The sequence below is a fragment of the Heterodontus francisci genome, chromosome 21 (genome assembly GCF_036365525.1).
Source record: "Heterodontus francisci isolate sHetFra1 chromosome 21, sHetFra1.hap1, whole genome shotgun sequence".
NCBI classification, from domain to species: domain Eukaryota; kingdom Metazoa; phylum Chordata; class Chondrichthyes; order Heterodontiformes; family Heterodontidae; genus Heterodontus; species Heterodontus francisci.
Window position 1 is genome coordinate 36,327,436 of NC_090391.1, and position 26,110 is coordinate 36,353,545.

Consider the following 26,110-nt stretch of genomic DNA (forward strand, 5'->3'; position numbering starts at 1 on the left):
ACAGAGTGAAGATACAGTAGGGGGTAATTCACAGTCAAATATAGAAGAGTAACTGAGTCAGTCTGGACGTTAGAGTAAATATAGACCTGTTGAGGCACGAGTGAAAATTGCAAGACCAGATGCATCAATTTTAATGCAACGAGTTTTACTCATAAGGCAGATAAATTGAGGGCGTTGATTAGCACATGGGAATGTGATATTATTACTTTAACAGAAACATGGTTGAGGGAGGGGCAGGTCTGGCAACTCAATATTTCAGGGGAGAGGATCTACAGGCGTTCAGGGGGGCGGTGGGGGGTGTGGGTTGGGTAAAAGAGGAGGTGGCATTGCATTGTTGATCAAAGAGTTAATTACTGCAGTAAGGAGGGATGATATCTTAGAAGGTTCCTCAAATGAGGCCATATGAGTACAAGCTAAAAATAAAAACGGGGCAATCACATATCTGGGAGTGTACTACCGGCCTCCAAACAGTCAGCGAGAGAAAGAGGAGCAGATATGTAGGCAAATCACAGAGAGGTGTAAAAATAATAAGCTAATAATAGTAGATGTCAACTTCCCCAATATCAACTGGGATAGTCTGAGTGCAATTGGATTAAAGGGGGAGGAATTCTTAAGATGCAGACAGGGCAGCTTTTTGAGCCAGCACCAAGAAAGTCCTACAAGAGAAGGGGCGATACTGGACCTAATCCTGCGGAATGAAGCCGGACAAGTGGTCGAAGTGTCAGTGAGGGAGCATTTCGGAAAAAGAGATCATAAATCTATAAGATGTAAGGTGGTCATGGAAAAGGCCGAAGATTGACTGGAAAAGAAGGTACTTAATTGGTGGAAGGATGATTTCAATATGATAAAACAGGATCAGGACAAAGTGGACTGGGAGCAGCAACTTGTGGGAATGTCGACATCAGACCAGTGGGACTCATTCAAAGAGGAAACAGTGAAAGTTCAGAGCCAACATGTTCCCGTTCAGGCGAAGGGTAGGACCAACAAGTTCAGGGAAGCCTGGATGTCAAGGGAGAGAGTGGATTGGATCAGGGGGAGAAAAGAGGCTTATGGCAGATTCAGAGCTTTGAAACAGCGAGGGCACTGGACATGTATAGAAAGTGTAGGGGGGGGGGTACTTAAAAGTGATTAGGAGATCAAAGAGGGGACATGAAAAAAAACTTGTGGGCAAGATCAAGGAGAATTCCAAGGAGTTTTATGAGTATATTAAGGGCAATATGATAGCCAGGGAAAGAGTTGGGAAGCATCGATGACCAAAGTGGAAATCTGTGTGTGGAGCCGGAGGACATAGGTGAGGTTTTAAATAATTACTTTTCATCTGTGTTCACTATGGAGAAGGAAGATGTAGATCTAGAGATTAGGGAGGGGGTGTGTGATATACTTGAACATATTAGCATTGACAGGGAGGAGGTATTAGCTGTTTTCGCGGGCCTAACATTGGATAAACCCCCAGACCCAGATGAGATGTATCCCAGGCTGTTATGTGAGGCAAGGAAGGAGATAGCAGGGTCTCTGATACAAATTTTCAAATCCTCTCTGGCCTCAGGAGAGCTACCAGAGAAAAAGAGGACAGCGAATCTGGCACCATTCTTCAAGATAGATAGCAGGGGTAAACCAGACGATTATAGGCCGATGTGTCTAACATCGGTGGTAGGGAAAATGTTGGAAAAAATTCTGGGGGGCCGGATTAATCTCCACTTGGAGAGGCAGGTATTAGTCAGGGATAGTCAGCATGGCTTTGTCAGGAGAAGATCGTGCCTCACTAACTTAATTGAATTTTTCGAGGAGGTGACTGGGTGTGTAGATATGGGTAAAGCGGTTGATGTAGTCTACAGAGACTTCAGTAAGACATCTGATAAGGTCCCACATGGGAGATTGGTTAAGAAGGTAAGAGCCCATGGGATCCAGGGCAATTTTTCAAATTGGATCCAAAATTGGCTTTGTGGCAGGTGGCAGCGGGTGATGGTCAAGGGTTGCTTTTGCGAGTGGAAGCCTGCGTCCCCTGGTGTACCGCAGGGATCAGTGCTGTGACCCTTGCTGCTTGTAGTGTACATTAATGATCTAGACGTGAATATCAGAGGTATGATCAGTATGTTCGCAGATGACACGAAAATAGGTGGTGCTGTAAATAGTGAGGAGGAAAGCCTTATATTACAGGACGATATAGATGGACTGGTAATATGGGTGGAGCAGTGGCAAATGGAATTTAATCCTAAGAATTGTGAGGTGATGCATTTTGGGAGAACTTACAAGGCAAGTGAATATACAATGGATGGTAGGACTCTAAAAATTACAGAGCGTTAGAGGGACCTTGGTGTACTTGCCCATAGATCACTGAAGGTAGCAGCACACGTAGATAAGTTGGTTAGGAAGGCATATGGGATGATAGCCTTTATTAGCAGAGGCATAGAATATACGAGCAGGGAGGTTATGACGGAGCTGTATAAAATGCTCGTTAGGCCACAGCTGGAGCACTGTGTACCGTTCTGGGCACAGCACAATCGGAAGCATGCGATTGCACTGGAGAGGGTGCAGAGGAGATTCACCAGGATGTTGCCTGGGCTGCAGAATTTCAGCTATGAAGAGCGGCTGAATAGGCTAGGTCTGTTTTCCTTAGAGCAGAGAAGGCTGAGGGGGGACCTGATTGAAGTGTCCAAAATTATGAGGTGCATTGATAGGTTAGATAGGAAGACACGTTTTCCCTTTGCAGAGGAGTCAATAACCCGGGGAAATAGATTGAAGATAAGGGGCAAGAGGTTGAAAGGGAAGATGTGGGGTTTTTTTCACCTGGAGGTGGTTGGAACGCATTCTGTTAACAGGTGGCGGATGCAGGATCCCTGACAACATTGAAGAAGTATTTCGATGAGTACTTGAAACGCCATAGCATACAAGGCTACATGCCATGTGCTGGGAAATGTGATTAGAATAGTTAGGTGCATGAGAGCTGGCACAGACCCGATGGGCCGAAGGGCCTGTTTCTCTGCTGTACAACGCTATGACTCTAAGCCTCTATGACTCCATTCTCAGTAATGGTGCCATGAAACATAGATGTGGTGTCACAAAGACCCGCCAAGTTAAGTAAGGCACTTTGGGGAAGGAAACATGCTTCTCTGCCCTACATGTGATTCCAGACCCACAGCAATCTGTTGAACTGATAACTGTCCTCTGAAATGGCCCAGCACGCTACTCAGTTATCAAGGATAATTAGGGAGGGGCAGTAAATGCTGGCTGTGTCAGGGACGTCAACTTCCCGTTACAGCAGCATATCATATTTTACCAATTTTGTGTTCTTCCAGGTCGGACCTGACCCCTGAAGGGACACTATTTCGAACGCTTGCATCAAATTACATCCCTAAGGTTCTCAAAGTCTTTTGCAAACTTTATCGATCTACACCATCTACCAAAACACCATTTCATTTTATACAGCAAATTCCATAGAATGACTGGCCCTGATCTTTTTGTAAATTCCGTTTTTATGCCTGTGGGCCTCTGGGATCAACTCGTAAACATTTGAGAGCAACTGTCTTTACTTTGTCATGGTAATGTGAGTGCTCATCTGAAGGAGATTTCTCTTCAAAAACAGTTTCCAGGAGCTTTTCTATGATGATTTGGGCCACTCCATATTGCGGAAGTTTTTCAAATGGCACAATGTAAATTTCTACTCCCTCTTCACTGAATCTATTTGCCAAGTATATAAGCTTTGCCAAAACAAAGCTACGAGGAATTTCCCCTTGGTCAACCTCATCTCCACCTCCAAATCACGTCCTCCAGCTTTGAACCTTCCATTCTCAATCCAAGATTTGACACCGATTAAACATGAACTAATAGTTCAATCACGTTCGAAGTTTATTTATCGAAAAGGTTACATGTTAATTAGCATATGACATAACGATAGTCCGTACTCATCCTCTGAACAGGTTTATCAACAAAATGATGCCAAACCGTTCCACAGTACAACAAAATCACGAATTTCCTCAGGTAGTTTTCCATGTCTCTTTCTCTAAGATTCTGATCAGGAAGTAGTGATTGAGAGTTTCAGTGCCAGCTGAGGCAGTTCTAGAGGCTGGCGATGTTAAGGAGGTGGAAATGGTTTTAATTTATGATCGAGGGGCTATGCGAGCTGAGCGTCAGGTCAGGGACCAATAGGGTAGAGTTTACAAAGCATCATATTCAGCCTGACACAACAGCTAGAATAGTGAATGGTGTCAGTGAAATGAGTATTGAGTGTGTGGTAGAGTAAAATATGATTGCTTTAGTATTTGATATAATTAATTGGAGAAAATTGCAGCTCCTTCTAAACAGACATTTGCAGTACGGTCACGCAGAGGCAGTGGAGGGTCGAGAGAGATGGTGGAGAGCTAGACCAGGGGGCTGTCAGCACAGATGTGGAAGCTGACCCCATGTCTGTAGGTGCTGGTGACATTGGGAAACATCTAGATGTGGAAGAGGAGGAGGAAAAATCGGAAGTTCAGGAACAGGCGAATAAATAGTGCTGGTAGGTGGAGAGAGTCCATTACGGGAGAATGTGTGACTGTCATCGTATCGGTAAGACAGGAATCAAGAAAGGGAAGTCCCACCAAATGTGCCCAATGTCAGAGGTATGGAGAGATCTCGGGCGAGGTTTGCTGCAGATTAGGAGGAACGGGTGTAGATGGTGAATTTTGAGACCATGATCAGATTTTAAGCTGAGGACAAGAATTTTAAATTTAAGTTGAGCAATTTGAAATCTAATGTTGGGCCGTGAAAACCATTGCGTTGTGCGAGCTGTTGGACCTTTTGGGAGATGGATATGTTCGGTACAGTTTTGGATAGAAGGAAGAATCTGTACTGAATTTGAAAATAAAACATCAATAAAAATTGATTAAACCCTTAATTAACTAATTAATTAATAAGTAGAGTAACTAAACCGGAGGGAGAAGATGACTGTAGTTAGTTAGCATTTAATATTTATGATAGAAATCTAGCACTAGGGGTCATATAGTTAATTGTAAGATAATTCAGTAAGGATTTAATAAATATTTATTTATTTTAAATTAGCTTATTAATTAGTGCCAGAAATGTCAGTTAAAGGGGTAAAGTACTTCACCTGTGACATGTGGGAGATCCGTGATGCTTACAGCGTTCCGGACGACTACATGTGCAGGAAGTGTACCCAGTTGCTGCTCCTCACAGACCGCATGGATCGGTTGGAGCAGGAACTGGATGCACTTAGGAGCATGCAGAAAGAGTCATAGAGAGGAGATTTAGAGAAGTGGTTACACCCAAGGTACAGGCAGATAGATGGGTGACCGCTAGAAGGAGCGGGCAGTCAGTGCAGGAATCCCCTGTGGCTATCCCCCTCTTTAACAAGTATACCGTTTTGGATACTGTTGGGGGGGATGGCCTATCAGGGGAAAATAACAGCAGCAGCCAGAGCAGTGGCACCACCGCTGACTCTGTTGTTCAACAGGGACGGGCAAAGCGTAGAAGAGCAATAGTTATAGGGGACTCTATAGTCAGGGGCACAGATATGTGCTTCTGTGGACGTGAAAGAGACTCCAGGATGGTATGTTGGCTCCCTGGTTCCAGGGTCAAGGATGTCTCTGAACGGACAGGGGGAATTCTGAAGGGGGAGGGTGAACAGCCAAAGGTTGTGGTGCACATCGGTACCAACGACATAGGCAGGAAGAGTGACGAGGTCCTGCAGGGGGAGTTTAGGGAGTTAGGTAGAAAGATAAAAGACACGACCTCGAGCGTTGTAACCTCGGGATTACTCCCTGTGCCACGTGCCAGTGATGCTAGAAACAGGAAGATCGTGCAGCTAAACACGTGGCTGAACAGCTGGTGTAGGAGGGAGGGTTTCAAATATCTGGATCATTGTGATCTCTTCCGGGACAGGTGGGATCTGTACAAGAAGGACGGGTTGCATATAAACTGGAGGGGTGCAAATATCCTGGCTGCGATGTTTGCTAGCATCACTCGGAAGGGTTTGAACTAGAGTGGCAGGGGAGTGGGACCAGAGCAGTAGGTCAGCAGGTGAAATAACTGCCGGAAAACGAGTAAATAAGGCCAGTAGGACTAAGAGGAAGAGCAGGCAGGGAGATGTTGCTGAGCACAGCGGGACTGGTGGTCTGAAGTTCATTTGTTTCAATGCGAGAAGGATAACAGGTAAGGCAGCTGAACTTAGAGCTTGGATTCGTACTTGGAACTATGATGTTGTTGTTGTTCCAGAGACTTGGGTGAGGGAAGGACAGGATTGGCAGCGAAATATTCCGTGACTTCGAAGCTTCAGGCGGGATAGAAGGGGTTTTAAAAGGGGTGGGGGAGTTGCATTACTGGTTAGGAGAAGAAAACAGCTGAACTGCGGGAGGACACCTCAGAGGGGTCATGCACGAGGCAATATGAGTGGAGCTCAGGAATAGGAAGGGTGCTGTCACGATGTTGAGGATTTACGACAGGCCTCCCAACAGCCAGCAGGAGGCAGAGGAGCAGATATGTAGATAGATTTTGGAAAGATGTAAAGGTAACAGGTTTGTAGTGGTGGGTGATTTTAACTTCCCCTATATTGACTTGGACTCACTTAGTGCTAGGGGCTTGGATGGGGCAGAATTTGAAAGGTGCATCCAGAAGAGCTTCTTGAAACAATATGTAGATAGTCCAACTAGGGATGGGGCCGTACTGGACCTGGTATTGGGGAATGATCCCGGCCAAGTGGTCGAACTCTCAGTATTAGAGCATTTCGGAAACAGTGACCAAAGGTCCGTAAGTTTTAAGGTACTTGTGGATCAGGATAAGAATAGTCCTCGGGTGTACGTGCTAAATTGGTGGAAGGCTAATTATAACAATATTAGGCAGGAACAGAAGAAATTAGATTGGGGGCGGCTGTTTGAGGGTAAATCAACATCTGACATGAGGGAGTCTTTCAAACATCAGTTGATTAGAATCCAGGACCGGCATGTTCCTGTGAGGATGAAGGATAAGTTTGGCAAGTTTCGGGAACCTTGGATAACGAGGGATATTGTGGGCCAGGTCATAAAGATAAAGGAAGCATTCGCAAGGATAGAAGGCTGGGAACAGACGAAGCCCTTGAGGAATATAAAGAAAGTAGGAATGAACTTAAGCAAGGATTCAGGAGGGCTAAAAGGGGTCATGCAAAGTCATATACAAACAGGATTAAGGAGAATCCCAAGGCTTTTTATACGTATATAAAGAGCAAGAGGTAACCAGAGAAAGGGTTCTCCCACTCAAGGACAGAGAGGGAATCTATATGTCTATATGGAGCAAGAGGAAATGGGCGAGGTACTAAATGAGTACTTTGCATCAGTATTCACCAAAGTGAAGGACTTGGCGGATGATGAGTCGAGGGAAGGAAGTGTCGATAGTCTTGGTCATGTCGTTATCAAAAAGGAGGTGATGTTGGGCGTCTTGCAAAGCATTAAGGTAAATAGGTCCCCAGGGGCTGATGGGATCTACCCCAGAATACTGATGGAGCAAGGGAAGAATTTGCTGGGGCCTTGACAGAAATCTTAGTATCCTCATTGGCTACAGGTGATGTCTCAGAAGACTGGAGAATTGCCAATGTTGTTCCGTTGTTAAAGAAGGGTAGCAAGGATAATCAAGGAAACTGTAGGCCGGTGAGCCTTCCATCAGTGGTAGGGAAATTATTAGAGAGGATTCTTCATGACAGGATTTACTCCCATTTGGAAACAAATAAAGTAATTTGCGAGAGGCAGCATGGTTTTGTGAAGGGAAGGTCGTGTCTCACTAAGTTGATTGAGCTTTTTGAGGAAGTGACGAAGATGATTGATGAAGGAAGGGCAGTGGATGTTGTCTATATGGACTTCAGTGAAGCCTTTGACAAGGTCCCTCATGGGAGACTGGTACAAAGGTGAAGTCACACGGGATCAGAAGTGAGCTGGCTCGATGGATACAGAGCAGGCTCGGTCATAGAAGACAGATGGAAACAGTGGAAGGGTGGTTTTCCGAATGGAGGGCTGTGACTAGTGGTGTTTCGCAGGGATCAGTGCTGGGACCTTTGCTGTTTGTATTATAAAAATGATTTGGAGGAGAATGTAGCTGGTCTGATTCGTAAGTTTGCGGACGACACAAAGGTTGGTCAAGTTGCGGATAGTGATGAGGATTGTCAAAGGATACAGCAGGAAACAGATCGGTTGGAGAAATGGACGGAGAAATGGCAGATGGAGTTTAATGCGGACAAATGTGAGGTAATGCATTTTGGAAGGTCTAATGCAGATGGGAGGTACACAGTAAATGACAGAACCCTTAGGAGTATTGACAGGCAGAGAGATCTGGGCGTACAGGTCCACAGGTCACTGAAAGTAGCAACGCAGGTGGATAAGGTAGTCAAGAATGCATACGGCATGCTTGCCTTCATCGCTCGGGGCATAGAGTATAAAAATTAGCAAGTCATGTTGCAGCTGTACATAACCTCAGTTAGGCCACACTTAGAATATTGTGTGCAATTCTGGTCGCCACACTACCAGAGGACGTGGAGGCTTTGGAGAGGGTACAGAAGAGGTTTACCAGAATGTTGCCTGGTCTGGAGGGCATTAGCTATGAGGAGAGGTTGGATAAACTCGGATAGTTTTCACTGGAACGACGGAAGTGCAGGGGCGACGTGATAGAGGTTTGCAAAGTTATGAGTGGCATGGACAGAGTGGATAGTCAGAAACTTTTCCCCAGGGTAGAAGAGTCAGTTACTTGGGGACATACGTTTAAGTTGCGAGAGGCAATGTTTAGAGGGGATGTGCGAAGCAAGTTCTTTACACAGAGGGTGGTGAATGCCTGGAACTTGCTGCCGAGAAAGGTGTTGGAAGCAGGTACAATAGCGACGTTTAAGAAGCATCTTGACAAATACATGAGTAGGAAGGGAATAGAGGGATACGGTCCCCTGGAGTGCAGAGGCTTTTAGTTTAGACAGGCATCAAGATCAGCGCAGGCTTGGAGGGCGGAATGGCCTGTTCCTGTGCTGTGCTGTTCTTTGTTCTTTGTTCTTTGAAGGTGGGGGTCAGGTTGTCAGTGAGGAGTGAACAGGAAGAATAGTGTCAGGAAGTTGCCCAATTCTAACTTTACCAGAGCCTTTAGCCAATGTAGAATGACCTGATAAACTTTTGCAATAAAATAACAGAGAGAGGAATGTCAACAGAGCACGCTGAGAGCCTGTCCTCTAATATCACCCACAGTATGTTCTCAGCTGTAATCCTGAACATGGATTTAATTGTCCTCGTGACAAAGTTCACATTTTTACTGTTTGTGTCCCTGGATTCCGTGTAAATTGTGGAGAAATCCGTAACACTTATACGTGAAAAATTAGGAGTGAACATTGTCATTACAATTACATGAAACATCCATGTGAAGACGCTCATTATGTGGGAACTGTCTTGTATGCTTACATGTTTCAGCCTTATCCCCAACAGAGGTCCGATTAAGATATTTTGCTGGACTTTGAGTTATTTATGTTGTATGCACTATTTTAATTAGATTGCAGACAAAGCGGCAGATGTAATGTGTTTGTTCAAGTCACTATCACTGATCACAATCATCAGGGGTCTAACCATGTCAGTGGAGACTTATCTCCTATATATATCAGGGCCTGTTAGTATGTATCAGCTCCGAGTGACTCCCAGAACTGTGGGTTTCAAAACAACACCAGTTGCTGCTTCTGACAGAAATGGGAAATCCAGTAATATATCAGATTGAACGTATTTACTATCCGATTCTTGCAACCATTGGAGTTCCCGGTAAGCCGCTATCTCCAGCTGTTAATGTTGCAAATCAATATTAAATCGACTGTTGTACTTGATAATGTTTTACTTGCTGAATGTTTTCCGCAGTTGTCTGTTCAGTTCAATCAGTTGAATGATGGGCTGTCTGAGGCTCTGTTCATTTGGTGTTGCAGCAGAAGCATAATGACTGTGATGATCTTCGTTCATCAAATCGTTGCAATAGTCTTGGATTATTCGCTGTACTGAATGTATTGTCCGTTGATGAAATGCCCTCAGATTCTAAATGCTGGGGCTTGTATGAGTTTCTTTATCTGCAATGATTTGTGTTGATACATCCCGGAGATTGTGATCAGATTAATATCCCAAAGGAATGTTTGGGATCAGGTGCTTGGGCTAAGTACGTAATAATATAAGCAATAGGAACAGGCGTAGGCCATTTGGCCCCTCGATCCTGCTCCACAACACATTAAGATCATTCGTGATTTGATCTCGACCTCAAAACCATTTTCTTACTTGTTCTCCATACCTCTTGACCAGCCTTTAGTTCATAAATCTCTCTCTCTTAGCCTTGAAGAAACCCATATAACTCTGCCTCCGCAGCTGTCTGTGCTCGAGAATTCCAAAGTTTCATTACTCTCCCTCCTCAGCTCCGCCAGAAATATGCACATTTGCCCCCTAGTTCTACATTCCCGTTTGAAGGGAAACATCCTCTCACCATCCGCCTGTGAAGCTTCCTCAGAAATTCATATTTCAATATTTCTCCCATACTTCTAAACTCTGAAATATATTGGCCGAAACTATTCAACCTTTCATCACAAGACAGCCATTTTACCACCAGGAGTGATCGGAGAGAAGCTTCAATGAACCTCCCTCAATGCATGTATATTCGTCCTGAAATAAGGAGAACAAAACTGTACACAGTAGTCTCAGTGTGTTTCCACCAACCTTCTAAGAGTAGTTATCAGACCATCAGGAGTTGTTAATACTTTCAACCTGCCACCCATTTCGGCGTCGGGCTTTTAAAATTCAACCACAAAAATGGGTTTCAGGGGGATTTCAATATTTTATTGGTTATCACTGTTATGAAGTATTTCCTTTTGGGAATCTGACGCTGCTTCAGAGGTCTGGCAACTGAACTGAGTTTGCTGCTTACCCGTAAACATCTCTTTCTCTGATTCACTGCCGTTCGATTAATTTACTGTCAGAGGAATTAATTTAAATGTGTTGATTTTATGTTATATCAGTTTGGAATGGAATTGTTGGAATCACGAGCTATTCTAGTTCATTGCAGATTTTTAACGGCAATGTTGATGTTGTCGTTTTGTTGATTGAATAAAGCCACAATCTGACTCTGAATTTTAAAATTACAGAAGAAATTTCAAACAGCGTGGGTTCTGTCTGTCAGAGGCACTCAATTTTATTTATTCTATGCATTGTAGATAGTTTTAACAGTGCCTGTTGTGGGAACGAGAGTCCACCCTACCTGTGCATATCAATGTCCTGGGTTATTTTTGGCATGTGCACATGATATAGTCAAACAACTGTCGGGTTCTGTATATACGCTTGTATATTCACAACCCTTAAACTAATTATACCTTTGATCTCTACATTCCATGCGAACTAAAACTAAACAAGAATACATGAAACATGCAGATACTGGAATTGTTTCATGTGATGTTTAATTAAAGACCGGATTCTATATCGTTCCATAAGATACTTGTGCACTTTGGTGTTTAAAGTAAATATTTGAATTAAATTAAGTAAACAACGCAATACAGGATGACATTATTGGTGTCTCACAATGTTCAGGACTGGGGTCGCAGATTTTCACTGCATTTCCATATAACTTGAATGAAGGATTCGTGGGCCATACATCTAAGTTTGCTGATGACCGTAAGCTAAGTGACTCAGTAATTAGTAATTAGAAAAGAAAAAATCGTGTAAAGTGTTGTCGATAGCTTAAATGATTATTTAAATTATGGGATATGGAATTGAATGTGGGGAGGTGTGAGGTCATTCACCTTGTATCAAAGAGAGATAAATCAGAATACATTCTTAATTGTGAGAAGCTAGGAGCTGGGCACAATTTGAGTTTGCAGGTCAAATACATCTATCACTAGGGGACAAATTAAAATTTCAAAGCAGAGCTTGATAGATGATTTTAGGCAACGAGATTAAGAATTAAGGAAACAAGGAAGTGGATGGACTTAATAGGGATAGATGAGGTTTTGATGGTTTGAAATGGAAAGAAGGAAAAAGTGAACTGGAGGTGTTGGGGTTCTCCATACAATGCAGATCGGCAAATAGAACAGTGTTTCTTGTGAAGAACCTGGTATGGCATAGGATAAAGGCAGCAGAGTGTTGTATCCACAAGTGAATGGACGGTCGGGAATGGACCGTCTGCCAGGTGACAATTAATACATTCGAATCTGGATGAGGCAAACGCATGGATGTACGTTTCAATATGTGATGGACTGAGACAAGAGTGGAACACAGAGTCGTGATACTATGATGTGGAAGGAGGGACTAACTGTAATGGCGTGACACATGGTGTTATGAACGTGACTCCATATTGTGCAAAATATTAAAAAAAGGAATTTATAGATAAGCTAAAAAATGTGTCAGTTTTTTTTAATTAGGAGGACTGAGGGAGTTAGATTTCCAAAAGTGCTGCTGTTTGTCACGTGGCTTGGCTTAAAGATGAGCGGAAGCCCTGGCAATCGGGGCAGAAAAATGACAAACCCTCCTTTGATTGGGCAAACCCAGTAGTAACAAATGAATTCTGGGTGGGCAGAAAGCTGTCAACCCTTCAAGTTGTCAGGCACTGTGTGTGTGTGTGTGTGTGTGTGTGTGTGTGTGTGTGTGTGTGTGTGTGTGTGTGTGTGTGTGTGTGTGTGTGTGTGTGTGTGTTACCTTCTGGAAGGAGACAAAACTCAAGTTTGCTGCAGAAGAAGGAGAGAACTCCAAGGACGTACAGAAGACGACAATCCAGCTCATTTTCTGGCTATTCCCAAAGCCGCTCTGTGAAGTTCAATGCATCATTTTTTTCTTGTTTCCTGTATTTCAAGGAGGCCTGCTAAATGCCTTTACAATGCCGCCTGTAGAGAGCTTATTCTGGAAGATTCTACAGATCTTGCCAGCATGTGCTCGGAGGTTGGCCTTCTTGCCATTTTGCCGCACTGTGTCTCATCTGCTATTTTTTTTTCAGGGGTGGGCAAGTGACCCTGCTCGAGTGTGTGTTTTTGGTCTGTAATAGAGATCTGTTCTAAAATTCGGATATATATGCGTGTATATCATTTGATCTCTGTGTTATTGTTTTACCTCATTACTAGGTAAGACTGGTTCTGTAATAAAATGTTAATTTTGCTGTTCACTAAAGAAACATGGTTAGTGCGTTCTATTCTGGAACTATATCGCCGTTCCTTCACTTTCGCTGGGTCAAAATCCTGGAACTCCTTTCCTAACAGCACTGTGGGTATACCTACCCTAAATGGACCGCAGCGGTTCAAGAAGGCAGCTCACCACCACCTTCTCAAGGGCAATTAGGGATGGGCAATAAATGCTTCCCTGGCCAGCGTCACCCACATCCCATGAATGAATAAAAAAAAGTAATTGGGAAAATGTGACGAATATGCTGTGACCGATGTAGAGGTGGGACTGAATAAACAGTGCACGCCTCCAGCCTCGGTCTGAACAATGGGTATGACGTTTAACCTGGGGTCAGGTTGTGTGCTGAGGGTCACTCAGAGACAGCAGCCATAATGTGGATTCGGATTGATACCTGGGATACAGTTTCTTGATCAGAATAAAGGTGATGAATTCAGTCCTGAAAATGTTATATCAACGACAATTATGACGCATCCATAGACATTGTATTGGATCAATAAATGAAAGCTAAATACTGCAGATGCTGGAATTCTGAAATAAAAACCGGAAGTGCTGCAAATACACATCATCTCTGTCAGCATATGTGGAGTGAGAAACAAAATTTAACGTTACTGGTCTGTGACCATTCATCTGAAATTTCTGGAATGTATTCAGGCTGGATAGTGGAGGGTGGTTTACCTGAGTAATCACCCTGTGTGAACACGTGGGGGCTTGGATAATCGGGAGAAGTGATTGGAGAGAACAGGAGCTGTGGACAGAGAGAGAAGTTGACAGAGAGAGAGAGAGCAAGAGAGTAGAAAGAAGGAGAATGAATCAGAGAGAGATTGTGAAGAGAGAAAGAGTGAGAGAGGGAGAGTACCCACCATGTGAATAATTCACGAGGATGAACTGCTGAACTTTCCAGATCGATTACAGTGAAACTGTGAGTTGCAGGTATGATGAGGATTTTGCCAGATAGGGTGAGATTTACTGCTGCACTCATTTCCCGTGTGTTTAACCCCGTCATATTCTCAACCTGTTTTAGTGAATGTTCCTCTTCATTATTTCTGAACTGATTAAATACCGTAATAGGACCTGTTTTTACTAACTGCATTCTTTGCTTCACTTTTTTCGCTTTCCAAACCCTTCAGGACCTGCCTCCACTCCAGATCCCAAAAATCATTTACCTTGTCTACCTCCAATCCACTCACTGGCTCAGCCGCCATCGGCCTCTTCCTCCTGATCTGAAGTCTCATGCTCACCGCAGCGGCTCTCGACCTTTTCACGTTTCGAGACAGCTCCTGCTGGCTCTATTAACCAGTAAAACGAAAACAGCTCCCCGTCCCCTCACTTTCACGGCCATTGGTCTGGAGGTTAACTTGGATGTAAACAATTGTATTCCTTTTTTGAAACCCCTTCTCCCTTCCATACTTGCACGGCGCCCTCACTCAGCCCTTCCACTGTATCCAATGATCATTTTATTTTACCTTTAGTTTAAATCAATTTCCCAATCAATTATTGATAACTGTGTTCAAAACCATTCTCTGTGCGAAAGTGCTGGATGCTGCAACAAAGCTGTAAATTTCGCACGAGATCCTGTCAAACTGCTGTGTTAGTTGAGTTCTGATCAGTAACTCTCTGCTTCCTTTTCGAAATCTTTCAGTTAACCTGCTGGCGATTTTGATCCTGTCCCGAGGAAAGTGTGGCCTCTCCAAATGCAGCACTTGCTACCTGGTGGGAATGGCAGTGGCTGATCTCCTGGTCGTTATCACAGATCCCATATTGAAGTGGATTCCGTTGATTTATTTCCCAGATTCATTCCTGTCCATTACTCCCATCTGCAGTTCAGTTCATTTCCTGATTTTTTCAACCACAATGGCTTCTGTCTGGCTGACAGTCGTTTTCACCTTTGATCGATCTGTGACCATTTGCTGTAAGAAGCTGAAGAGTAAATATTGCACTGAGAGAACAGCAGCTGTGGTTATCGCAACAGTGAGTGTGCTGTGCTCTTTAGAAAGTGTTCCCTGGTATTTTGTATATGAACCTGAATATATAATTGATAAAGTTTCCTGGAACTGTATCTACAAACATAGCTTCAATACTTACCCTGCATGGACCGCGTTTGAGTTGTTTCACCGCATTTTAACTCCTTGTGTCCCGTTCTTTCTGATTTTGCTGCTCAATATTCAGACTGTCAGACATATTTTAGCTGCTAGTAGAGGTCGCAGGGGACTCCGGGGCTTTATCAATGGAGAAAATCACAATGACCCAGAAATGGAGAATCGAAAGAAATCCATCATTTTACTCTTTAGTATATCTGGTAGTTTTATACTGTTATGGGTGACGCAGATTGTATTTTACATCTATCAGCTACTTACAAAACAATACCCTTCCTCCGCCAATGACCCACTTTATATCACAGAAGTCACAGCAGCAATGCTGCAGCTTCTCAGTTCCTGCACCAACACGTGTATTTACACTGTGACCCAGACTAAATTCAGAGAGGAGCTGAAGAAGGTCATGAAATACCCACTCAATCTGATTGTTAAATTAGTTAAATCATAAGAAAAGTGAAGGTTTCCGCTTTCGAGCACTAAAATCCATTCAAATCCACAGCCTATATTCACGAGATGGTGGTAAATTTTCTATTCACATTACAGAACTCTGAGATGATTGTAAACTTAATTTTGTAATATTTAATTAAACATTAGACTGAATGAGGCTGGTTATCTTTGCAGAAGACACATGAATTGTTTCTCAAAAATGATGGTGCTCAAGAGCACAGCTGGACATCAGCTGAAGTAGTGATCAATCGACGGAGGTGATGTTGGCTTGATGATAGAGTGACAGGGTGGTGTACTGGTAATGTCACTGAGCTAATAAACCAAAGGCCCATGCTAATGACTTGGGAACACGGGTTCAAATCACCCCTTTGTGCATAATTTGATTTGACAATACCTTCAGTCGTAATCTGATTGCCAAAGTAAGTGAACCATTGCTGCAACTGTTAAAACATTTTCATTGCAGCAGAATAGAGTTTATATTCAAAAGCAAAATATGGCGACTGTTGGAAATCTGAAATGAAAACATACCATGTTGCAAATTTTCAACCATCCGGGCAGAGTAAGTAGTGAGACAGAGGTAACTTTTCAGGTCAATGATCTCCACTCTGGACTGATAGAAATTGGGGATTTAAATAATTATAAGTAAGTGTTTTGCCACTTTATAAGCAAGTTCAGTATTCTGGCTTTGCCCTGGCTTAGAAACCCTCAAATCTCCAATCTTCCGATGAACATTCATCCGCCTGAAACTTTCACTTCATTTTTCGCTCCACAGAGGCATTTACAAAGTTCTTGTTCCCATCATTAGCAAATAACCCGCATTGAAATCTTCATGAATTTAGCACATTTTTGCTTCTCAAGCCTTTGCAGTTTCTTTACAGTTGGTACATGCAGTTTGAAAATATGTTTTATAAATTGGGTTTGTTCAGCTCTGAAATGAATCATTATGGGCAATTTACTATTATTTACCAGAATAATTATTTACTGGTTTGCTCAGAAAAGCAAATAAAACAGTTTTGAATCACCAACCTAATTTATTTATCCAGTTAAATAGTGGCCCTCACTTAGTGGTAACTCTAAGGAATCTTTGTGCAGAATGAACAACACGCAGGAGAAATACAACAATGTAACGAGGGCACTGAGAATAGAGATTTGTATAAACAGCATCATTACAAGCACAGCACAGCGCAGACCCATATATTCAGGAGCCAATGCTTCAACTTGGGAGACAGATCTGTACTGAATGCAGACAATTGTGGGATCATTTAATTGTGAAAACCAGATGTAATTTGCAACTGGATCCTTTCATTATGTTAAACCAATTGTTTGACACATGCAATGTCGCCAGGCTTTCGACATACGGAGCAATACATGCATTGACCCCGTTTCCCCCTCTGAGTACAGTTGTGTCTATCATCCAACCATTAGTTTACCTTTTCCTCTTTCACCTATGAAGAAAAGCTCAAGATTTTCCTGCATCTAGACACGCAGACAGTCCGAGACGTTTTCTTAGATCCTGATAACAGTTATTGTGAGCAGAACCCCCGGAAATTAGCTAGCTCTTACAAAACATCGCATTCCCACCTGCCGCTAACCTGGCACATTTTCGCCAGTTTGGAACATCAAGCTTCACAATGTATTGGCGAACTTTAGTCAAACAGAATCGAGTTAAACAGTACCATCAACTAAACTCTACTCTGATATACAGGCCTAAAGTATTCTTCAAATGGACAACTTTAAACATTTCATTACTGACAGCTGCAGTACATGGATACACCGATTAACCTTTCTGTTTATCTTTGTCTTTTAATGTCTGTCTGTCTATCTATCTATCTATCTATCTATCTATCTATCTATCTATCTGTCTCTCTATCTCACTACGTATCTGCACAAGAGCACATGTCATGGAATTCACCAAATAGATTTTTGCCAACTCAAATCTGATGTAAATATGTGCCAGTGAAGACAAATCACAATTTCAATCACATAGCACTAAAATAAAACGAAACTAAAGGTTGGGCCCCAGGAAATCAGGATAGGTCAACTGTACAAACCTTGAGAAACAAGTTACTCCATAACTCAAACATACTGCAACATTTCAACTACATTTAAGCAATTCCAAAACTGACTACAATGAAAATTAACATTTCAGTTTGAATGTGGATTACTATATATGACTGTGTCTGTCACTCTCTCAGACACATACACTGAAAAATATTTATAGAATGAGGTACATATATTGCTGTAACATTATCTGACATCAAAATTAGGTCTTTGCTATTTTGTATAATCTTAAATTCTGCCGTGTTAAGAAAATGTCAGGTTTACATAACATCTTAAATATAGTATGTTCACACTGCAGTCTCTTCATCGCCCCTTATGACAGAATATATTCCTTCAGCAACATCATCTGTCAAAAGAGAAAGAAGAGGGCTATCAACAAGACTACTCAAGCATATCCTGTCCTGCCACTGATAGCCTCGTGACATTAATGGACGAGATAGCTACACGTTATTTAAAAAAAAATCTTCCTGAGGGCGCCCAATTCCCATTTCCAAAACTGATTTCCAGTTTGCATACTTGTCAGCAAGATTTCTGTGTGAAGCTTCGCTGTGGAGATTTGTTATATGATTATTTCCCACTCAATTTTGCCATGTCAGTCTGATGATGCAGTTGCAGGTTCTGGTCACGAGTTGGCGCTCGGAAATAAAATTCTGTCTTCACTGAGGAAAGGTCCCAGAACTGAAACATTAACCCTGCTTCTCTCTCCAAAGACGCTGCCACACCTGCTGAGTATTCCCAACACTTTCTGTTTTTTTTTTCCTTCAGATTTTCAGTTTCTGCAGTATTTTGCTTTATTATCTATCTTCACTTTCCCAAATTCCACGCTATGTTTTTATTTATTTTTATTTAGAGATACAGCACTGAAACAGGCCCTTCGGCCCACCGAGTCTGTACCGACCACTAACCACCCATTTATACTAATCCTATATTAATCCCATTTTTCCTGCTACATCCCAACCATTCTCCTACCACCTACCTACACTAGGGGCAATTTACAATGGCCAATTTACCTTTCAACCTGCAGGTCTTTGTGTGTGGGAGGAATCCGGAGCACCAGCGGAAACCTACGCAGTCACAGGGAGAACTTGCAAGCTCCGCACAGGCAGTACGCAGAACTGAACCCGGGTTGTTGGAGCTGTGAGGCTGCGATGCTAACCACTGCTGTTTATAGGGAAACCCCACCAATTATCGTCTCCCATTATTAAAGCTCTTCTTTGTGCGTGTATTTCCGATGCAACTTCCAGTTGTTAGGATTTTGGATCACCCACTTGTGACAGCATTTAACACAGAAACTGACTATAGAAACAGTTACTTGCAATCATGCAAGTAGGGAACGCTGGCCTGTTGTTAGGGGGCATTCAAACAATATCTGTTTATACCTGGTTGTCTTGCAAAATATGCAAAAAAAAACAGTTTTCAGCACCTGATCTTGTACCAATTGCTAGTAATTTCTCAGTGATGCCAATGATATGTTTTTTTCTTTTTCCCGCCCTGTGTCTATCGCCACTCTCAGCAAATCTTTCCGGGTTTTCTTTCCCTTTCCTGCACCTGTCAGTGATTTAGTACATACTAATAGATGGCCTTCGTGCACAGAAGTTCCTGCTTGAATTTTGCTTAAATCCCTCCATTGGTTGAAAGAGGTGATGCTCATCTCGTCAATTAATGTGACCGTGCTGATTTTTATTTTGTGGGCAAGAGTGATTGTCATGATTTGACTTTTTTCTGATAAATATAGTTGCAGATTCTGTACAGAATTGAAATGGGTTTGCATGATGGTCCAGATGGATATGGGTATGGGATAAGAGATTTTTATTTGTGTAAAGTGGGGCGGGGAAGGTGGGGTGGGGGGGGGGTGGGGGGCGCTGAAGCATAAACTCTCAGGATTCTGTCGCAAGTGGCAATTGAAACTGGTTTTGTCAAAATTGTCAAAAGTGAAAGATAGTTCAGAGATACAGCACTGAAACAGGCCCTTCGGCCCACCGAGTCTGTGCCGACCATCAACCACCCATTCATACTAATCCTACACTAATCCCATATCCCTATCACATCCCCACCTGTCCCGATATATGTCCCTACCACCTACCTATACTAGGTGAAATTTATAATGGCCAATTAACCTATCAACCTGCAAGTCTTTGGCATGTGGGAGGAAACCGGAGCACCCGGAGGAAACCCACGCAGACACAGGGAGAACTTGCAAACTCCGCACAGGCAGTACCCAGAATTGAACCCGGGTCCCTGGAGCTGTGAGGCTAACCACTGCGCCACTGTGCTGCCCCAAACGTTCATGCAGATATGATTTATGTTTACCATTTAAAGAAGTTTGGAGAGGGTACAATCTGGAAGAATTTAATGTTGCAGCTACTTACAAATCTATCACATTGAGATAGTTTCCCATCAATACTTACCTCTATGTGGCATTTATTGCCACCTATTTGCGACTTATAATGACTGAGGAATTACTGTATATATCTTCTGCTGAAGAGGAAAGTTACACAGCCTTTCGCATCGAGACAACTATTATTCATCATGGCGACGTTTAATAATGTCAAATTAATAATTATTTATAGTACAGTGTGCAAAGCAGAATCTTTTATTTTCTGAATTAATTCCAAAATGAAATAGTGCAGAGATTCAGCAATTCTTCGATCATCCTGCAACCATCTTTCTTTCGCTTGATCAGCATACACTCTATTCCGAGGATAACCACAGTTTCAATGATGAGAAAATAAAAGACACAGACGAATTGAGATGGAGATTATGTTGGAACCGAGAATGTCACAGAAATGGGCCCGCTTTCCACTTGACACCTGCTGTGCGCATGCTGAACCCTCAAAACTGGGAGAGGTCAGACACGAGGGCGGAGCTTGGGGAGGGGGACGGGGAATGGGAGGGGAAAGGATGGGCATTTCGAATGGGAGGGGGGGAGAGGGGAGGAGAGATGGGAGGGGGAGTGTGGGGAGGGGGAATGGCAGGGGGAGAGGTATGGGATAGGGAGTGGAGAGAAATAGGAGGGAGAGGGGATGGGGAAATGAATGGGGGAATTGGTGGAGAATTGGCCGAGCGGGTGGGTATGGGAGGGGGAAGGATAAATTTCCCTCGTGCCCCAAGGATGATGCTCTTTTTAACTCAGTGCCTTGTTCCTGTGGGGTGTGTATGTGGAGGAGGCTTCTGCAAATGAAAAGGGGCCGGCATTGACCGGACGGGCCAAATGGACACACCTGAAGTGATGTGTGTTCCTATGGGTGATGGACCACACCAAGACATTGGAAATCCAGAGGAATACTCACAGACGCATTAGATACGACACAGAAGCTGGCCACTCGACCCATCCAGCCCGTGCCAGCATTTAACCTTCCCACACGTGCAACTCGTTCCACTCACACGTACCCTCCCTGTCCGCTTATCCTTTAGTCGCTGTTCCTTCATTCACTCATTCAATTGATACGAATCGCAGGAAGCAGATTAAATAGGAACTTTCAAAAGACAATTGGACATGCACTTGAAGGGGAAGAATTGACAGGGTCATGGGGAAAAAGTTCGGCTGTGTGAGACTAAGCTGGAAAGCTCTTTCAAGGAGCCGGACAGAAATGATAGGCTGTATGGTGTTGTAAGCTCCATGATTCTGTAACCACTGCAAATATCGATGTGAGCAGTATTAATAGGAATATCTCATGCAAACAGGCAATGCTGTAGTTACTGGCTGTGACCAATAGGCAGCATCGCAGCCTCGTTATGTCCTGCACCATTGCCTCCACAGCATCTGCTGGGATTGAATATTTCTTGTGCCTAGCAACAGCGACACAACCAACGCACAATTGTTCTGGTGATTTCTTTCTAGACTGGTTCGGAGCCCAGATTCGAGATGAAGCACCCGCAACAGGTGAGGGAAAAAGGCTCTACTAAATCAGAATAGTCTCCCTCACAACACTGCTTCCTGAGGATATCCAGATGCCCTTTTATCACGCTGCTGTTTGTGGGATCTTGCTGTGCATGCATTGACTTCCGCGTTTCCCTACATTGCAGCAGTGCCTGCACGCAGAAAGAGATTCATCACCTGGGAATAGCTTTGGGACATCCTGAGGTGGTGAAAGAAGTGAAAGAAATGGGAGTCCTTTCTTCCGTTTAGCTGTTAGCCGTGGCTCACTGGGTCACACGCTCTCTCTCTCTCATCTCTGAGTCTGAAGGTCGTAGGTCCGAGGCCTCAATCCAGGGACTCCAGCCCCATAATCCAGCCTGACGCACTCCCTGACTCAGTAATCTCCTCCTGTCCAACAGCCCTCCCGATCTCTGCAACCTCCTCCAGCCAGTACAACCCTCCCTATCTCTGTAACCTCCTACAACGCTCCTTATATCTGCAACCACCTCCAGCCCCGACAACCTTCCCTACCTCTGTTACCACCTCCAGCACCTATAACCCTCCCTATTCTATAACCTCCTCCAGCCCCTACAACCCTCCCTATCTCTGTAACCTCCTCCACCCCTTACAACTCTCCCTATCTCTGTAAACTCCTCGCGTCCCTATAACCCTCCCTATCTCTGTCACCTCCTACAGTCCCTACAAACCTCCCTAGCTCTATCACCTTCTCTAGACCCGACACACGCCCTATCTCTGTCACTTCCTCCAGCCCCTACAGCCCTCTGAGATCTCTGCACTTCACTGCCTTGTTCCCTAAACGCTGCAATTCCCTCCCTAAACCTCTCCACAGCTCTCTCCTCCTTTAAGACGCTATTTAAAACCTTCCCATTGGACCAAGCTATTGGTCACCTACCCATTATCTTCTTATGTGGCTCGGGGCCAGATTCTGTTTGACAGGCTCTCCTTTGAAGAACATGGGACTTTTTTTTGCTCTGTTAAAGACGCAGGATCAGTATTTTATACATATAATCATCGTAAATAGGAGCAGGAGTCGGCCATTCGGCCCATCGAGCCGGCTCCATGCAAAAGCTTTCTTTCTGATTGAAGTTAGATTCAGCCAGAAATTGGTGCCTCTGTGATCTCGGATTTTCCCTAACGATATTTCTCGTTTGATTTTTTGTCAATGCGTGTTAACAGGAATAATGAAGATGCCACTTCCTAATTAATCAGCGGGTCACTTGTCAGTACACGAAAATGCACAATCTCTGGGGACAGTTTTATGTCTGATCCGAAATGAATTGTACAAACTTCACTCCATCCACCCCTACAACAATAAGAACTGCAACATCAAATTCATTCAGGAACCAATAAGAGATCACACAATACTGTGGATAGTTTTGGTCGCCTTACCTAAGGAAGGATCTACTTCCCCGAGAGGGGGTCCAGCGAAGGTTCACTAGTCTGATTCCTGGGATGAAGGGATTGTCCCATGAGGAGAGATTGAGTAGAATTATCCAGTATTCCCTGGAGTTTAGTAGAATGAGGGTGATCTCATTGAAACGTATGAAAGTCGTTAAGGGATCGACAGAGTAGATACTGAGAGGTAGTTTCCCCCGGCTAGGGAATCTAGAACGAGTAATCACAGTCTCGCAATAATGCTTTGGCCATTTAGAACTGAGAAGAGGAGAAATTTATTCACTCATAAGACTGTGAATCTTGGGAATTCTCTCCCTGAGGGAGCTGTGGATGTTTCATGGTTGAATATGTTTCCAACAGAGATGGATAGATTCTTGGACACTAATGGAATGGAGGAATATGGGGACATTGGGAAAAGGTGGAGTTGAGGGAGAAGATCAGCCGTGATCTTATTGATTGGCAGGGCAGCCTCAATGGGCCGAAAGGGCTGATTCCATCTCCTATTCCTTATGTTCTTATGACAATTGGAAAAGGACCGAGAGGTGACATAAGGAATTTTTTCTGTTAACACAGTATGTTGCGATCTGAAAGGCCATTGGAAGCAGATTAAATAGCAAATTCCAAAAGGGGAATTGGAGAAATACTTGAAGGGAAAGACATTTCCAGGGCTGTGAGGTAAGAACCGGGGAGTGGGACTAATCGTACAGCTGCTGCATAAAGCCAGCACATGTACGACCGTCCAAAGGGACTCACTATTTCAGCATCATCCTGGAATGTAAAGATAACCACCGGCTTCTTTTCTCTACAGCGAACAGTATTTTTAAAACTCATCTCCCCGTCTCCTGCACCCACACCTCCAATAACAAGTGTCAGGAGCTCATGGATTTCTTTATCATTCAGATCGGGACCATCTAGTCTGCTGCCTCTGCCACTTCCCTACATTCCCCTGGGCCACTGAACTAAATTTTCTCCAAGGTTACCACCTCCCCTAACCCTGAACTCGCATCCTTCTCCAGTTTTTCCCCTCTCTTCCCTCATGCCCTCTCTGAGCTCAGCTTGTCAATAAGACCCACCTGCTGCTCCCTAGACCCTATCCCTGAACCGCTGATCACCCACTTAACTTCATGGTTCACATATTAGCTGATATTGTGAAAGATGTTTTCTTCACTTCTGTTTGTCTCTCCTTCGAATCTGCCCTTGACCCCTCTGGCCTTGCAAACAACCATCCCATCTCCAATCTTCCTTTCCTCTCCGAAGTCCGTGTTGCTGTATCCCAAACCTGTGCCCAACGAGAGGGGGCGCAATTCTAGACTTAGTCTTCGGAAATGAAGCTGGGCAAGTGGATGAAGTGGTGACCATTTTGGAGATAATGACCACAATACAGTTAGTTTTAGCATAATCATAGAAAAGGACAAGGATAGAACAGGGGTAAAAGTTATAAATTGCGGGAAGGTATATTTTGCGAAGTTGAGAGTTGATCTGGCAACAGTGGACTGGGTACATCGACTTGAAGGAAAATTAGTGGCAAACCAGTGGGAGGCATTCAAATCAAGATTCTCCGGGCATAGTGTAGACATGTCCCCACAAAGAAAACGGGTGGTACTGTCAAATCTAGAGCCGCATGGTTATCTAGAAGCAGACAGGGTAAGTTATGTTCCAACAATAAAGCAGAAAATGAAATCTTATGACAGTCACAAAAAAACTTAATATTTAAGCCTAGAGCAGTATAGAAAGTGTAAGGGTGAAGTAAAAATGAAATTAGAAAAGTAAAGAGAGTACATGAAAAAATGTTGGCAGGTAAAATCAACGAAAACCCAAAGGTGTTTTGTCAGCACATTCAGAGCAAGAGGATAACTAAGGAAAGGGTAGGGCCTATTGGACATGTATAAGGTAACTTATGCATGGATGCAGAAGATGTGGGCAGGATTCTTAATGAGTACTTTATCAGACTTCGCAAAAGAGACGGATGATGCAGACATTGTAGTAAGAGAGGAGGAGTGTGAAATATTAGATACGATAAGCATAATGTGAGAGGAAGTACGAGAGGGTCTGACATCCTTGAAAGTGGATAAATTACCAGGAAAGATGGATTGTATCCCAAGCTGTTAAAAGAAGTCAGGGAGGAAATAATGGATGCTCTGAGGATCATCTTCAAGTCTTCACTAGAAAGAGGAGAGGTACCAGACGATTGAAGGTCTGTGAACGTTGTACCATTGTTTAAAAAGGGTGCGAGGGATAGGCCAAATGATTATGGACCTGTCTTCGGTGGTAGGCAAATTATTAGAATCAATTCTGAGAGATAGGATAAACTGTATTTAAAAAGGCATGGATTAATCATGGATAGTCAGCATGGATTTGTTAACGGAAGATCGTGTCTTACTAACTTAATTGAATCTTCTGAGGAAGTAACAAGGAAGATAGATAAGGGTAGTGCAGTGGATATTGTCTAAATGGATTTTGCGAAGGCATTTGGCAAGGTCCCATTTGGCAGACTGGTCCGAAAATTAAAAGTCCATGCGATAAAGGGGAATGCAAATAGTTCTTTCCAAACTTCGCTCCGTGATAGGAAACAGTGTATCGTGTTGATTGATGTTTTTAGAGAAAGGAAGGCGGTTTACAATGGAATCACACAGGACTCAGTTTTGGGTCCCTTAATGATCTGGATTAAAATGTGGGAGGCATTATTGGAAAATTTGCAAATGACACAAACATTAGTCATGCAGTTGATGGTGAAGAGAATAGCTGTAGACGCCATAATGATGTCAATGGTTTGGTTGAGTGGGTTTAAAAGTGGCAAATCGAATTCAGTCCAGAAAAGTGTTAGGTAATGCAGTTGGGGAGTGCAAACAAAGCAAGGGAATACACAATAAGTGGAAGCACATTGAGAGAGGTAGAAGAAGTGAGAGACCTTAGAGTGCTTGTTCACAGGTCTATGAAGGTGGCTGGACAGGTAGATAAAGTGGTGAAGAAGGCATATAAAATACTTTCTTTTATTGGCCGAGGTATAGAATGCAAAATCAGGGATGTAATGCAGGAAATTTATAAAACGCTGGTTAGGCCACAGCTGGAGAATTGTGTAGCGTTCTGGTCACCACATTACAGAAATGACATAATTGCTC